General features: G+C 43.4%; 1 protein-coding gene across 2 annotated transcripts in view; it reads right to left on the reverse strand.

Moving 5' to 3' along the window:
- The window catches only part of LOC139783516 (zinc finger protein castor homolog 1), a 75,953-nt gene extending 62,671 nt beyond the window's left edge, over positions 1–13,282 (reverse strand). For both annotated transcript variants that reach the window (XM_071722699.1, XM_071722696.1), the window contains exon 1: positions 12,102–13,282. The gene's annotated coding sequence lies outside the window, so the exon portion shown is untranslated. The remainder of the gene's footprint in view (positions 1–12,101) is intronic.
- Positions 13,283–14,436: the final 1,154 nt, after the last annotated feature.

Genomic DNA, 14,436 nt, shown 5'->3' on the forward strand with positions numbered 1-14,436 from the left:
GAATGGAGAATCTTGATGGAAGAAAGAAGAAAGAGCAAGACGTAAGAATGGCACCGCGGCGCGTTCTTGCGAGAACCGCGCGATCACGCCCGGTGAATCCTCTGTCGATCTTTCAACTCCTTATTGAGACAATCGACCAAAGACGTCGATCGGAGAGAACGGCTACGGACTTAAAAATCGGAACAACTTTTTCCGATCGTGAAGTTTCACGACAATTCACAACAGAACCTAGCCAATCCGCGAAGCATTTTGAAATTCAGATCGAGATGCGAAACAGGAACCGAGCAGACGGAATCGGCGCTTTTTCGAGTCTCGCGCTTCGGCGACGCGCGACGGTGGTGTGGTGGAAGTCGCGCGAGAGAAGAGGCCGAAAGAGTGGAAGGATGTAGGCGCGGAGAAACCGCGAGACGCCGGAGGGGAAGGCCCCGAAGAAGGGGCGCGCTCACGTGCACGCGTCTCTCTAAATTTAAATTTACGATTCGCCGGGCCGCCGCTTGTCTCGCTCGTCTTCATCTTGTCCCGTAGCCCTTGTGTCCGAGTTATTTCCCAAAATCCGTGATCGCGAGAGCTACCGATTTTCGTGATATTTCCATGCAAGGCTTAGGTTCTCCGGAGACATGCGTGATCAATTCGTGAACGGAGATGTGACCGTAACTCTACATGCATAGAAAAATTAATGTCGCAGCTTCTGGTGACATAAGTAGCAGAATGACTTATCGATTACACCGAACTTAAGTTTGTCTCAGTTTATCAAATCGTCAGTATCCACGTTTTTCCGAAACGACCTGGTAGCTACTGGAAGATTGCATAGATTATACAATGTTAATTGCGTATGAAACATGCAACGCGAGTGTAATTATAAACCGGAGCGGTACGTCAATTAAGTAACGGCCTCGTTCACGCACGTCTTTTTTAAAAACATTGCAGGCGTGATTTGACTTTAGTCGCTAGCAATCGATATCGATCGCGGATAGATTTGTCACGCACTTCTTCGCTCTCGTTTCGGTCATTTCTTTTTTTCTCGCAAGTGGGAGGAATTGCTGCGATCGCGGCGTACCGAGGTAATTTATCGCCTCGCGAAAGCACGATCGAACGAAGGCGTTGGAGGTAACGCGAGGTAGAAACAGGAAGGGCACACGGTGCAACGACCTCTTGTCGCGCGACGAATTGCATTTCGGCGTCGTCGAAATGTCGCCTCCTTTTCTTTCCGCGAACTCTACGTACCGTCCACACGATATCAGTAGCTTAAACATAGATGTTTTCGTCGTCGATTCCAGCTACGCTCAATGAAAAGTTTTATAGACTTACATACTACTTAAATAAAATTAATTGTGAGCATTGAGAGATGCTTATCAAAAGTTTACATTATAATACCTTAAATAAAGACGAAAGTTGACAATTTATAACCTTCATTATAGAAAATATTCTTTATCACTTTCATTACAAGTATAACGCAGGTGTACAACTTTGATTGAAAATTAAAACTTGTCAGTTTGTCGTTAGTTTTTAAGTTTCATCGATAATATGGACGCGTGTTGTGGTTCATTCAACCGCTAATTAACATGTATGCAAAAATAGAACGAAATAAAAATAATAATCACGAAGAAAGAGAAAGGAGGGAGGGACCGTAACCAGCTACGGGAGCAGAAATGGGAACGGGTGTGGGACGACGACCTGATGGAACTTCATCGAGTCAGCAATTTGACTTTTCGCGAACGGCAAAAACGGTGCGACGGAATCATGCTATCGCGGATCAATAAATGCGCCAGCGATTTCCGCTTTCGCCAAATTCTCGAATTTCTCACGTACGCGTGTTCGGTTGAAAGCCCAGGCTCGAAATCCGCGTTCACGAAGTATTCAAAACTTCATCGATACGCGTGCCATCGCACACGCGATACGTGAATTTTAATTACACAACCTCGATTCGGCCATCGATACTTGAGCTCAGAATCTCTTTTTTTTTTCTTTAAGTTTCATTCTAAATAATACACATACAATATTAAGAGATAAAAGTTTATACAACGTTAAATAAATTATTAATTTTTTTCACCCTAAAAAGTTTCTCCTTTTGCGTGACAGTTCCAAATCACAAAGATCCAACGTTTTCGCGAAAACAAAAGCAACGGTATGTACGCACGCACGTATTCATGCATTTAAACCAGAATCCAGCTGACCCACTTACAACTTGACGTGCGTTCTTCCGTTACGACGTCTCCGGGCTCCTTGCAGCTGCGTTATCGTCGCGCAGGTACAAGCAGCACGAAAGATAACGCGTTTTCGCCAAGCGTCACGCGTCCGTGCCATTCCCTAACGACGGATAGACCGTTTTTAACGATCCATAGAAAATGTGGGAATGTAAATGAAAATAAAACTAAAAGCGTGCTCAAAAGCGATTTCGAAACTACGTTTCTAGGTGCGCCTGAAATCTCTAACGTGTGCCCGCATAGATCGTAAGCATGATCGTGAGTGCCGATAACGCGCGTGGCGAATATCGATATCGAGGGGTCGAGCTGCGCGCGATCACATCTGAAACCGATCCCGAGAAGGACGGCGCAAACGGTAACATCTAAAATCCACTTTCTAATCCATCGCGTCCGTGTTAACGCGATATCGCGTTTCAGCCGGCGCAGCCTACTACGATTTCAGGCCGACGCGCGACGTGGGCGCGCGCCGTTATTAACGTGTGAACTATGACACTGCGAAATGATGCAGAAGACTCTCCTGTGATCGGCAGACAGAATATATCGCAGGCAGACGCGGTTTCGAAGAAACAATATCGTGAGACATCATATATCAGATTTTGCTACGTTCTTACACGTGTATACATATACATATACGTGTATTTAACAAAAGTATCAATATTTTAATATGTAATATCAAATATTTTCTTTCTTTAATATTTCATAACAGATACAATGTTAAAACTAAGATTAATGATAAATTTCAGTCGCAAGATGTCATTTGGAATTTGTAATCATCAGGCGATAATTATTGAGGATTTCGATTACGATATAAAGTCACACGGAATTTCTTGACTCCCATGTTACAATTCGCCTGCGATACAAAATGCGTTCGACATTCAGTTCGCCCCGATTATTTTATTAACTCCCACGTTCGACGGGGATTTGTCAGGATGAGTTTCCATCAAGAGAGATGCATTCGTTCCGTAACCACGGCATTCATATTCTGATTGAGAACGGGTATTTGCGCGCGGGCGCGCTCGCGTGTGCGCAAATACCATTGCTCGAAACCAGATCGCTGTCGGAGAACGCGAATCAATCAGCTGATCCGGCAGCCGCGGTTGTTGCGGCGCATTCTTACAGAGAAGTGTCACCGTGTGCACACCGTGGCACGCGGACAACGCGGATAACACGCTCGCCGGCTGCTGCGTGTGTAGAGCCAGCGGGGAAACCATGCAAAACGGCTGCCGGTAGTCACTGGCAGCGCGTAGGTGAGTGGACCAGGTGGCGAGATGGTGTAAGAGGCAGAGGAGTGCAGGGAGCGAAGGAACAGACTTGACGACGACGACGACGACGACAACGACGACGGCGGCAGCAGTCGCGAGAAGGAGACGAAGAGAAGACAGAAAAGAAAAGCTGGAAACGAGCTAGCCTGCCGCGCCAGCGGGGACAGCCGGTGGCTGGAATGTGGGTTAGGCTCTCCCCATAGGTGGGCCCCGCTCTAATTATGAATTAATTCTTGAATAACGGTCGATCTCGCGCGCGCGACAGTAGCCACCACTGTAACCGGTGGCCGGAGCGCCAGATTCACTGCGCGCCGTCGTCGTCGAGCGACACAGGCAGCGCAATGGAAATGCGATCGGTGCGAGAACCGGTCGCGACAGGACGATCCAGGCATCCGCCTCTTACAGACTCGCGTTTCCAACTACTTCCTGTTCCGCAGGAAGATATCCTGACGTCACGTTGTCCTCCATAAGCTCGACGTCGATTTACGATCCCGCGCGATCGTGCCGCTACGCGCGCGAGAGAATCGATGGCCGTATGTCTGACGGAGATTTTGACCCTCGCTGCTCTTAATGACCGTATTCCATCCAGTGCGTCATTACCAATTTTTAATAACTCATCGGGCGCGGATTACTCTTACGTTGTCATTAGTATTCTTATGATCGCAAAAGATGTGCGATGCTAGGTGCAAGAAACCTTTTTGCATGAACGTGAAAATAAGAGGCATTATACACACATGTTGAATTTTGCAATTGTATGATAATCAAAACTATTATTTGCTCGATCGTGCGATATTACGATTACATCTTCAACGTTTGATGGTTTTTCGACTATAATATAAAAACATAGGAAATCGTTAAACTCAAATCTTGATTAGAAATAAAACCAGTTTAGAAACAAAATCAATACTATTTTAAGATTATTTATGATTCTGCAAAATATTTAGAAATTAGAAATTTGTTAGAGAAGAAAGCGAGATTCTCGACCTGGCTCTCGCACGAGCTTCTTTTAAACGGAACTGCCCACGGGGGGCAACGTATCGCGAATAATTCACAGTGAGACACGATGAGCCTTTCTTTGACTGACGTGGCATTGACTTGTCAGGAGACTCGTCCTGACAAACGATCTCAGCTATGACACCATTAAGCGTTTGTCGTATGTACCAATATGACGAGAACTTGAGAACAATTTTTAGAAAGTCATATGATACGTTCAATTTTACACTAATAATAATTGCTTCCTTTTTTAATTATTATCTATGAATTCAATTAACAATATCGAAAAGAAAAGATTTTTCTAAATAAGATTTAATGTTCGTCCAGACAATATCGGAAACTCTGATCGAGATCTTCCATCCGAATGTGAGAACACGTTTAAGGAATCACAAAGGGATTTTTCAGACATTGGTAATATTCGAGGATGCGCGGAAAGGCGTGCAGACCGGTTGTTAATGGCGAATCGTGTCGATAATTAAAATCAATAATTATCGTGAGTTAATAACCGGTCGTTATCCTCAAAGCTAACAAATAACGAAGAGACGTCCTTTCTTCGTTCTCCTTTATTCCCCTATGGTGCCGTCGTAGATCTTATTCTGCTTCATCTCGTTGCTGACCGAAACGGGCCCGAAGGGCCCAACTTTGCAGCTCAGAGGGTGGATGCGCGTACGTGCCGCGCCGCGCCACGGAGAAGTCTGTGCGAGGGCGGCGAAGGATACGGAAGAGAGGGGAGGATGAAGGGACAGGGTGGGTGCACAGAAGAGCAGAGTCACCGATTTAAATTGAAGTCGGGGAACACCCGCGAGGGAGAAACGTTCGCTGGCCTATCAGGTTTAATAACACCCGGCACCGACTCTATCTGAAATTACGGATGGTGCTGCGATCGGGGCGGCCTTTCGTCTTATTCTTCTTATTTTACCTCTTCCTCGCCTTCTCCTCCGTACTCGATTCGAAGATCCCCGATCGAGATGATCGTCAAAATATAATTCATCGGACGCCAAGCTCGATGGTAGCGCGGGAAACGTTTATGATGCGGGGCATCGCACCGGTTGGAGCGAGTTTGTATCGACGGAAGAAACTTTGCATCACGGCGTGAGATTCAGTGTCTTAAAACTGAAGCAGGTAATGTCGTTCTAGAGCCGGGGAACGAAAGAATGAATATTGTACGTGACAATACGTAACATTTTTTATCTACGTCTGTAGAAATTGAAGAACTATGAATTTTTCTAAACTATCTTAATGATTTGATGTCAAAAAATTCTTTCCTTGTTATTTATAAGCTTCAACTTAATATTTTAAAATATCAAGAGACTGGCTTGTCGATTCGTATCAGTTACGACGGGCGGCGTGATAAAAATGCTCGTGACAACTTTTGCGGTCTCTCGCGGAGAAGACTCGTGTGCTAATTCGATAATTAGCGCGACAGCGCTCGCAAAAGTATCTCGCCCACGGTCCATCCACGGTGGTAGTGCCGTCAGGCTACGATTCACCTCCATATTTATAAGTTTCATACTGCTGAATTCTCGATTGCGCCGTAATTGAAAACCTGCTGAATTAGCTATTAATTCCTCGCGGCCTAATTTATGCGAAACGACCTATAACTATTCATAGGAAGCGCTGATTCTTCGTTACTGTCCGCTGCGCCGTGGCCGTAGAGAACTATGATTCGCGTTGCTCTTTCCTACGTGCGCGCGCGCCGTGTAGCACCGTGTAGTCGAATTTACATATCCGCGCGATCGATTATCATTGACGAAATCACACTGCCGCCACGTTCATCTTCGATTTTTACGTAAAACAATGTATATAAAATTTATTCGAAGTCGCAATAGTGACCATCTCATTCGTTTCGTAGTAGTGCTACGGATACATAAAATTGTTATCGAAAAAGATTGATTATTTTAAAACCTTTATGTAAAAAATAATTAATTTTTAAAATTATGTTAAAGAAACACGAGCAATTCTCGATGGTCATTTAAATATTTTAATGTATCTGAGAAAAAAATATATGGATTGACATCTAAATAAATTAACTATGCAAATACATCTTAAGAGAGCGTAGTACGCTAAGACGACAGAATATATTTTCCAGCCTGTGTAGATCTCCGAAACGGACACAAGCGTTATAACCGTAAAACACGTGATAGTACATATGTCTGTCATTTGTCATAACCTGCTTTTGTCTTCACTTTTTAATTTACTTATTCAGGCTGCGCGATTTGATGAACGATTGAGTTGTAAGCGGATAAGAAAAGATGAAAAAAGGGAAGATAATTGTACGAAGAGAAACGAGAATGATGCCGAAAGGTTCGAAAAAATTATCGGTCGATTAAAAGAATAAATCTTATATTTTCTAAAAATCATCTCGAACTCTCTTAAAATCAATCAATGAAAAGTTGCTGATTAAATTAGTAAAACAATATGTCACCGACAATCAGTGAATATTTACTGATTTTTAGTGAACATACTCCCATCTTGCTTCTTCATAAAGTTAGGTTATGATGTGTTTATGTAACATTATGCGTGATCGCGAGTCAATCGAAATCTTTGCTTGTGCTGCACGACATTCTTCTTTTGTTTTCTAAGCATTTCCATGCCACATATCAATTAAGAAGACGAAGATTCTTCTCTTTCCGTCAGATATGTGAGTGAAGTGTGAGCAAGTACAACATACTCTCTACAGTGTACAATCAGTGTATTATTACTGAAAAGCGGTGAATATTCACCGATAAACATATGTTATAAGTATACCACTGTAAATAATTCAGTGATTGACTTATAACTGTTTTCAGTGACAATACACTGATTGTATTTTAGAGAGAAACTTTTTCTCATACATCACAAAAATCGCTTTAACATTGCGAATATTACGTAATTATAAAAAATTGCAATATAAATAAGAAAAACCTAACGTTAAGAATTAAGACGATATTACACGTTAGTAGAATTTACTTCTTCCGGTTTGTAACATCAAAGATCTAAAACTCTTTGGCATTACTATAGCTAATTAAGACGCCATTAGATAGGCAGATGCGAAAGATTAAGATTCGCGAAAGAATAGGACGAGGAGGCGAGCGAAGAGGAAAGAAGCAGAGAAAGAACCGAAACGAAGGTGAAGAAACGCGCATTGGAACTGTCGGGTAAAGTCGCGGAGAAGGGGGTAGGAGAGGTGGGAAGAAGGCAGACGAAAGAAAATCACGCGTGGTTCGTCATAAGAGGAATTCCTTTAGCGATACTGGAACCTCTCTCTCTTGCTCTCTCTCTCTCTGCACCTTCTTCTTCTTTCCTACTCGCTCCGTTCCATCTCTCCCGTCTCCCCTGGCCCAGAGACCCCGTGCTTTTTTACTGGTTTATGGGATTTTTTTCACGCGGACCGCCGAGTCGTACATCAGAGAGGGCTGACTGTGAATCTCCTCTTTTCTCTCTTCCTCCGATACGTTCGGACTCTCATGCGCGTTCCGTCGAGAAAGTAGGAGAAAGAGAGAAAGAGAGAGAAAAAGAGCGGGGAAAGGGGGAGAAACAATAAAAAAGAGCAAGTGCCTGCCGCCATAAAAACAACTGAAAGTATTAAAAACTTTAGGCCTTTTACTGCCGAGCTGCCTCGGAGAAGCACGGTCGGATATATGCGCGAGAAGTCAACGACAACGATCACGATGCACCAAGATGTTTCGCGGCGATGATACTCGCGCAATTAAAATTGTTAAACATTCAAGTTTAATGTTAAAAACGCGCGTGCATGAATAGTAAAATTATCACTGTTAAGTTAAGTCGATTGCTTTCCATCTTTCGTTTCGAACAGCATGAGACCCGAGTTTACATTCTTTTTTATGTTTTAATTAGAGACAAACTGTCAAATTATATTTTATTAAGTATAGGCGAACGTATTTTAAAGTATGTTCCACGGTGATATCATCGTAATTAACACCATACGTGTATTTGCATCGCAGATAACAAAGCCACGTGCGAGTAAAATTGAATATATTACTCGCGCGAGTGTAAGCGTTATTAAAAGCACAGAAGATTATATCGTGCCCTGCGTTTTCATCGACATATCACGCGTCACGTCTTGAAGTTTCGCTGCCATACCGCGGCGTATGGTCTTAATTAGCATCGTATATATTTATATCAGATAAATGAGATAAAAATCTACGCGCAATTAAATGCTTAAAAATTTGACACTATTCGCGCGAGTATACTTAACAGCGATGACTGAAGACTTCGCACGTAATTAACAAAATTAGCATACATAGTTATATCGAAGATGATGAACAATAAAAGAAGTGTAGGAATGAATCGAGTTTCAGCAGAAATATTGTAAACAAAAGCAGATGATAATCTGGCGCGGCGCGGAGCGGCGAACCGTGGAAGAAAAAGAAGACAGGCCGGGAGGCAGGAGGACGGCCGACCCTCGTAAAATTATCGTACTTTAATAAAACGTGTCGTGCAAAACGCGAGGATAACGAGAAAATATAGGGTTCGAAAGACTCGTGAAATTTATAGAGCGATCGCCGCGCTGGCGCGCCGGAGGAGGAATCGCTTTTTGGAGTCGCGCCGTTCGGTTCGGTCGACTCTCCCGAGTTGGCCCGTTCTCGGCTATGCAGCTACAATAAGATCCCGAATAAATCAGCTGGATGTTCGTGTCTCGAGCGGACTCGGTAGCTCAGCGGATAAAGATTCGTCGCGCTGTATAAGAACCTTTAGCGATTCCGTGGAGAAAATCGCGCAGCGAAAAGTCGGGGAAGTTTGAACATGGCAACAGGTGTCCCATGGAATATGCGTTACGGTCCAAGTTGGAAGTCGTAATCATCCAAGGAATACCGAAGAAAATCACATTCGATAGAGATACATGAATCTCTTGATAGTCAAAGTCTTTTGGATCGATGGCTTTACTTCCGATATTATAAAATAGATGTCATGTTAACATTTAATTTAATTTTTTTCCGATTATAGTCTGAATTGATCGATATGTCTGAATAATCCGAGTATAATCAATAAACGCCAGCGTCAACTATAGCACAGAAAATCATGCATGGTACATTTCGATTGGAATCGCAGGTACAATAATATATAAGCAATTTGCTGTGACTGAAAACAAGTTAAAACATTCTTTTTTTTAATTTGCCTTTAACATAATTTTTCAGACGAGACGTATGCGAACTCAGTCATTTTCTCGCGCGGATTGCGTCTCGTGTTGTTCGCAAGCAGTCTCAGCGAAGTTCTTTTTCGGCTCAAAGCAAAATCTCTTAGTTCAAACAGCGGCTAATTCAGCAAATTAAGATAGCACGACAAGGAAAGTAGCGAGTGAGAGAAAGAGAAGGAAGCAGCGGAGCACCAGTTTAGTAGCAAGTGTTGTAAATTCTCGATTCTTTAATCTCGGTAAACCTCCAGCGTTCCTATCATTCCCCGACCGTCCCCCGGAGACCTGACCCACGGTCTAACGAAAGATCGCGGTACTCCTCGAGGGCGTCTTGCGCACACACACGTACACACGTCCACACACACACACACACACACACACACACACACACACACACACACACACACACGGCGCGTCGGGGGAGAGCCTCCGAGCAGTAAATCTCGCGGACAAACAATCATAATTTTCGAAGAGCTAACAAAAAGTAAGAGACTCTTTAAAGGGAGCCGATGCCAGGCAACATGAAATGCGGCCGCCTCCGCTTCTCCAATTGTTTCGTGGTTTTCTTCCCCTTCCTCTCGAGTTCTCCTCGTTCGCGTTTCTTCGTTCAACTCGACCCTTTTCTTCCCTTCCTCTCTTATTTTCACCGTTCCTATACCCTACAACGTATATCAACGTACACGATTCCTCGGTTGTCCTCTGTTCTCTCCTCTTTCTCCTTTTTTCCTCTTTCTTCTTCGTCTTTCCGATTCCTATTCCGTCTTTCCTGATTTCTTCATTTCTTCCTTGCGGTATTCTCCTTCCTTCGTTACGTCTGCCACATCTTCTTGGTTTCTTTATCTCCGTTTTTATTCGCTTTTCTCTTGATTTTTCGATTAATTGACACAATTCTCTCATCGTTTTATGTCACGTTTCCTCGCTCTTTAACATTTTGATTTATAAATTTCTAACGGATTTTTTCTTAAAAATGTTTATTTTTTGTATAATGTAAAAATCTATTCTTTTGTTCTTAAGATGCTTTAAATGTTACAATGTTTAATAATTAATCGGAATAATTATTAAAAATTAAAAAAGACCTCTTCTACAAAGCGATTATGATGCGATATAGCATAAAAGACGTAAAATATTGCATGTTTGATTAGCATTCACGTATAACAAGATAATTATGTTAATCATATCGTAAATAAGAGTATTACGACAGAATGCACTTATATTGTATACATAAATCAAATAAATATATTATATTTTCATTGCGACAGCTAAATCCAAACATTCCATACGTTTATAGAACAGCGTAAAACCACGATAAAATCAGATACTGTATATAGAATGGACGTAGAGAAACGGCGGTAATTTCCACGAGAAAAAATAAAAACGGGGGAAAGGAAGTGACATAATCTCGCTCAAGAACCTTCCTGTCGGGAGTTTGAGGTCGAATTCCGGAAGGTCGACGTTCGTCGGAATGATAATTTTCGAGTAGCGACTGTTATCCGACTACAGACGATTTAACATCGACGCGTTAACGTAAAATACGATATTAGGGATACAATTGCGGCAGAGAAAATCGACAACCGAATCATAATACGAAATGCAATGGGACAGAAACAGTATCAATATTTAGATAATTTGTCGTGTGGCAATAATTTCTGCCTAATCGATTTGCATTCGAACGTAAAATGCGCGTTGTCACACTTTAGTGAGATTTTTAAGTGAATTTTTGTGCGACAAACCCCGCGAAATCGTCAGAAACAATTCTACGAGCTAATTTCGTTCTCTCGAGATGCGCTTCAGAACATGGAAAGCTCGTGGAGCTCAATCGGGACAAGGAAGCTGCCAACTTCTTTACAGCTTGTCGTGCAGCAACCCATCACTGCTGTGCGGCATAATTTAAGTACATTGTCGTTGTTTCGGCCAAGAAAAGTTTATGGACGACGCTTATTGGCTATAAGCGACATAAATAAATAGCAGGAATGCGGAAAATAACGAGATTTGCGAAATGTTCACGCCAGTAGAAGCAACTTCGTTCATTTGTTTCAACATGGAATAAGATACGAAATAAGTTGACAACTATGGTTAGTGTATACATTGATAGTTTCACAAGAGACAAACTGCTGATTCGTCAAAACTTTATACAGTAATTCAATGTATGGTTTAAATGATATTTTTGTGTGTAGATTGTTTAAAAAAAAAACACAAGAGATTTTAAGAAAGATCAATTATCATCCAAAAGATTAAATAGAAATTAAATAGATTAATACACTAATTCAATAGATAAAGAAATCTATTGTACACGCATCTTTTTTGTAATAAATAATTTTACACGAAAATGCCAAATTTTACTACAACGCGTTTCGATCGGAATACAGATATTGAATAAAATGAAAACTTTTTTCCTTTATACAAAATTATCTCGGAACTGTACACATCAGAATTTCGCAGCAGTTTCTTCCACTCCTCGAATTAACGCAGTAAGACATCGATTAATTGCTTGTAAGAACCAGACTTTACCTCTTGCTCTCTAGTTGGTATCTCCGTTCCTGCCGCGAATCACTCCCGTCAACATCACCATAGTTCTGACGTGCGTTTCGACGATGAGATTCGCGAACCAGTTATCGTGATTATCCACACTAATTCACCCTCGACTATCGGCTCCAGAGTTCGCTCACTTAGAAAACGTGACAATTCAATGTCGTTCGCGCACCAAACTCGCGGAATCTCTGCGATCACTCACACCGAACGATCCAGATTCGAGTCTTCGAGACTATCTTCTTGTTACGATCAATTCTTGTTACGAGGCTCTCTAAGACTTTTTCGGGGAGTCCTGATTCGCGAGGAATACGAAACACGCGCCAGATTTCTTCCTCCTCGAAATCTCCCACTGAGATCACTTCCACCCTCATCGAACACTTCCCGTGCCACCCTGAACACCGCCACTTGAGATCCTCGAATTCTGAGAAGCATTCAACCGATCATTCGGCATTCTCGATCGATTCCTCATAATCTTGTCAACCCGAACGATTACCCATCCTTCCAACCAACCACCATTGATTTTTGTCCTGGCGGCCAAATTTCATGGTGCACTTATTTTAGATTTAATTTGTTGATCTAAGATTATCACAAACTTAAATTAGAATGCCTATTTCGTCATGATGTGAAAGGATTGTTCTCTCAAGAGGTCGCGAAAGGTGACAGTTTTGTAGTAACGGCACTACGTAGACTTAATCAAGGTCCCCTATTAAATATTCACCAGAATTAGTGACAAGTGCGTCGTTTCCTGTTTGTCCGCGTTATCGCGATACTCCAAAACTGTCGACGAATCCTCGTTGTTTCGAGACGACACGCGCGGGTTCTCCACCCGTGAAACTCGGTACCCGTGTGTCTTCGATTCTCGAGGCTGTCTAAGCACCCGCGACGAAAAGGGAGGCATGCGCTCGCGCGAGCGCGCGCGCGCGTTTACTCAAGAGGGGGAAGAAGTGGGGGTGGTCTTCCAAACTCCGCGTCCGAAGAGGGCGGTTCGTTTCGCGTCTTCTTCAAGCTCGCGGAAATTCGCTCGCCGCGCGCTTCTACCACCACCCTTGACGGCAGAAGAGGGTCGCCACCCTCGCAATGATAACAACTGTTTCGTCGCCTCCAGAATCTTAGGGTGGTTCTCCAGCGAGCCCAGAATATCAGACGGGAGAGTGCGCGTGGCTCGACTGGCGCGAGATGACTGAACCCCTCCAAAGGGTGAGAGACAGAGACGGCGGAGAGGGGAGGAACAGGGGGAAAGAGAGGGAACGCGCTGTTCTTCCCCTGGCCCCTCTTTCACCGACAGAGAAAGACCGCGGACTTCGGGGGCCCCCACCAATCTACCATCCATAGGTTGCCCCACCCCGTCGAGAGCAGTGACGCGTCGCATTCTCCCCGCCTTCGCCCGTCGTTCCACCGCCTCCCACCCCCGACAGTGCACGTCGCTGCCTCTTTCCCGTCGGCCCCCGACGTCGTCGCGGTACCACCACACGGCTACGATGACGATGACGGGGGCAAAGAGACGGAGTTCTGCCACCGCCGAGCAACTCCTTCCTCTTCTTCCGCTCTTTGGCCGCTGTCGCACGCATTCGTCCACCGGCTGGCGAACCGCACGTACCTCTCTGTACGTTGCCGCTGAGATGCTCCTGCACGCGCGAGTAGCTGGGTGGTCTCGTGGGGGAGTAGTTTCGCGAAAAATGTTAACCCTTTACCCTTTCGTTAACGAACTGATTAATAAAATTATTTCGGAAAGTGAATAAATTATTTCCATTGTCATGAGAGAATAATGTATGGCACATGACGATGTAAATCACTGTCATATCATTCTTAAAAACTGTCTCTTAAATTTATTTTCGGTAACAAAAGAATTAGCTCAACGTTTCCCAATTTTTTCCCCAATATAACATGATTCCAAAACAAATTTATTTATGACGATATCATTTTAGCACTCTTCGCTTATTGTAAGATTTCTTTATACGTCTCGCGCTAGACAATGTTCAACATTATGATTTCATTATATGACGAAAAGCAGTGATACAGAAAGAGACAAAACTACTAACTCAATCATCACGATTCGCGAACAGCAAGAGACGAATACAATTTCGGAGTGCATTAATTTTCCACCCTTGTGTAGAATCACCCCGGCATAGGAAGATTCTGTCGACCAATGACGTCACTCGAGTGCCCTCGAAGGACACTCCTACTTTTTACCCCCGCAAAGGTTTTTATGATGCTGTCGATGCTTATCGCCGATGCGTTACGCAGGGGTGACGATTATTCGGGGTTTCTATGGACGTCGCTAATTGAGAGAAAACGAGGGATGCTATGGCGTCGC

The sequence above is a fragment of the Temnothorax nylanderi genome, unplaced genomic scaffold (assembly GCF_030848795.1).
Source record: "Temnothorax nylanderi isolate EJ_2023f unplaced genomic scaffold, tnyl_v1.0 TNYL_tig0008_pilon, whole genome shotgun sequence".
Lineage (NCBI taxonomy): Eukaryota > Metazoa > Arthropoda > Insecta > Hymenoptera > Formicidae > Temnothorax > Temnothorax nylanderi.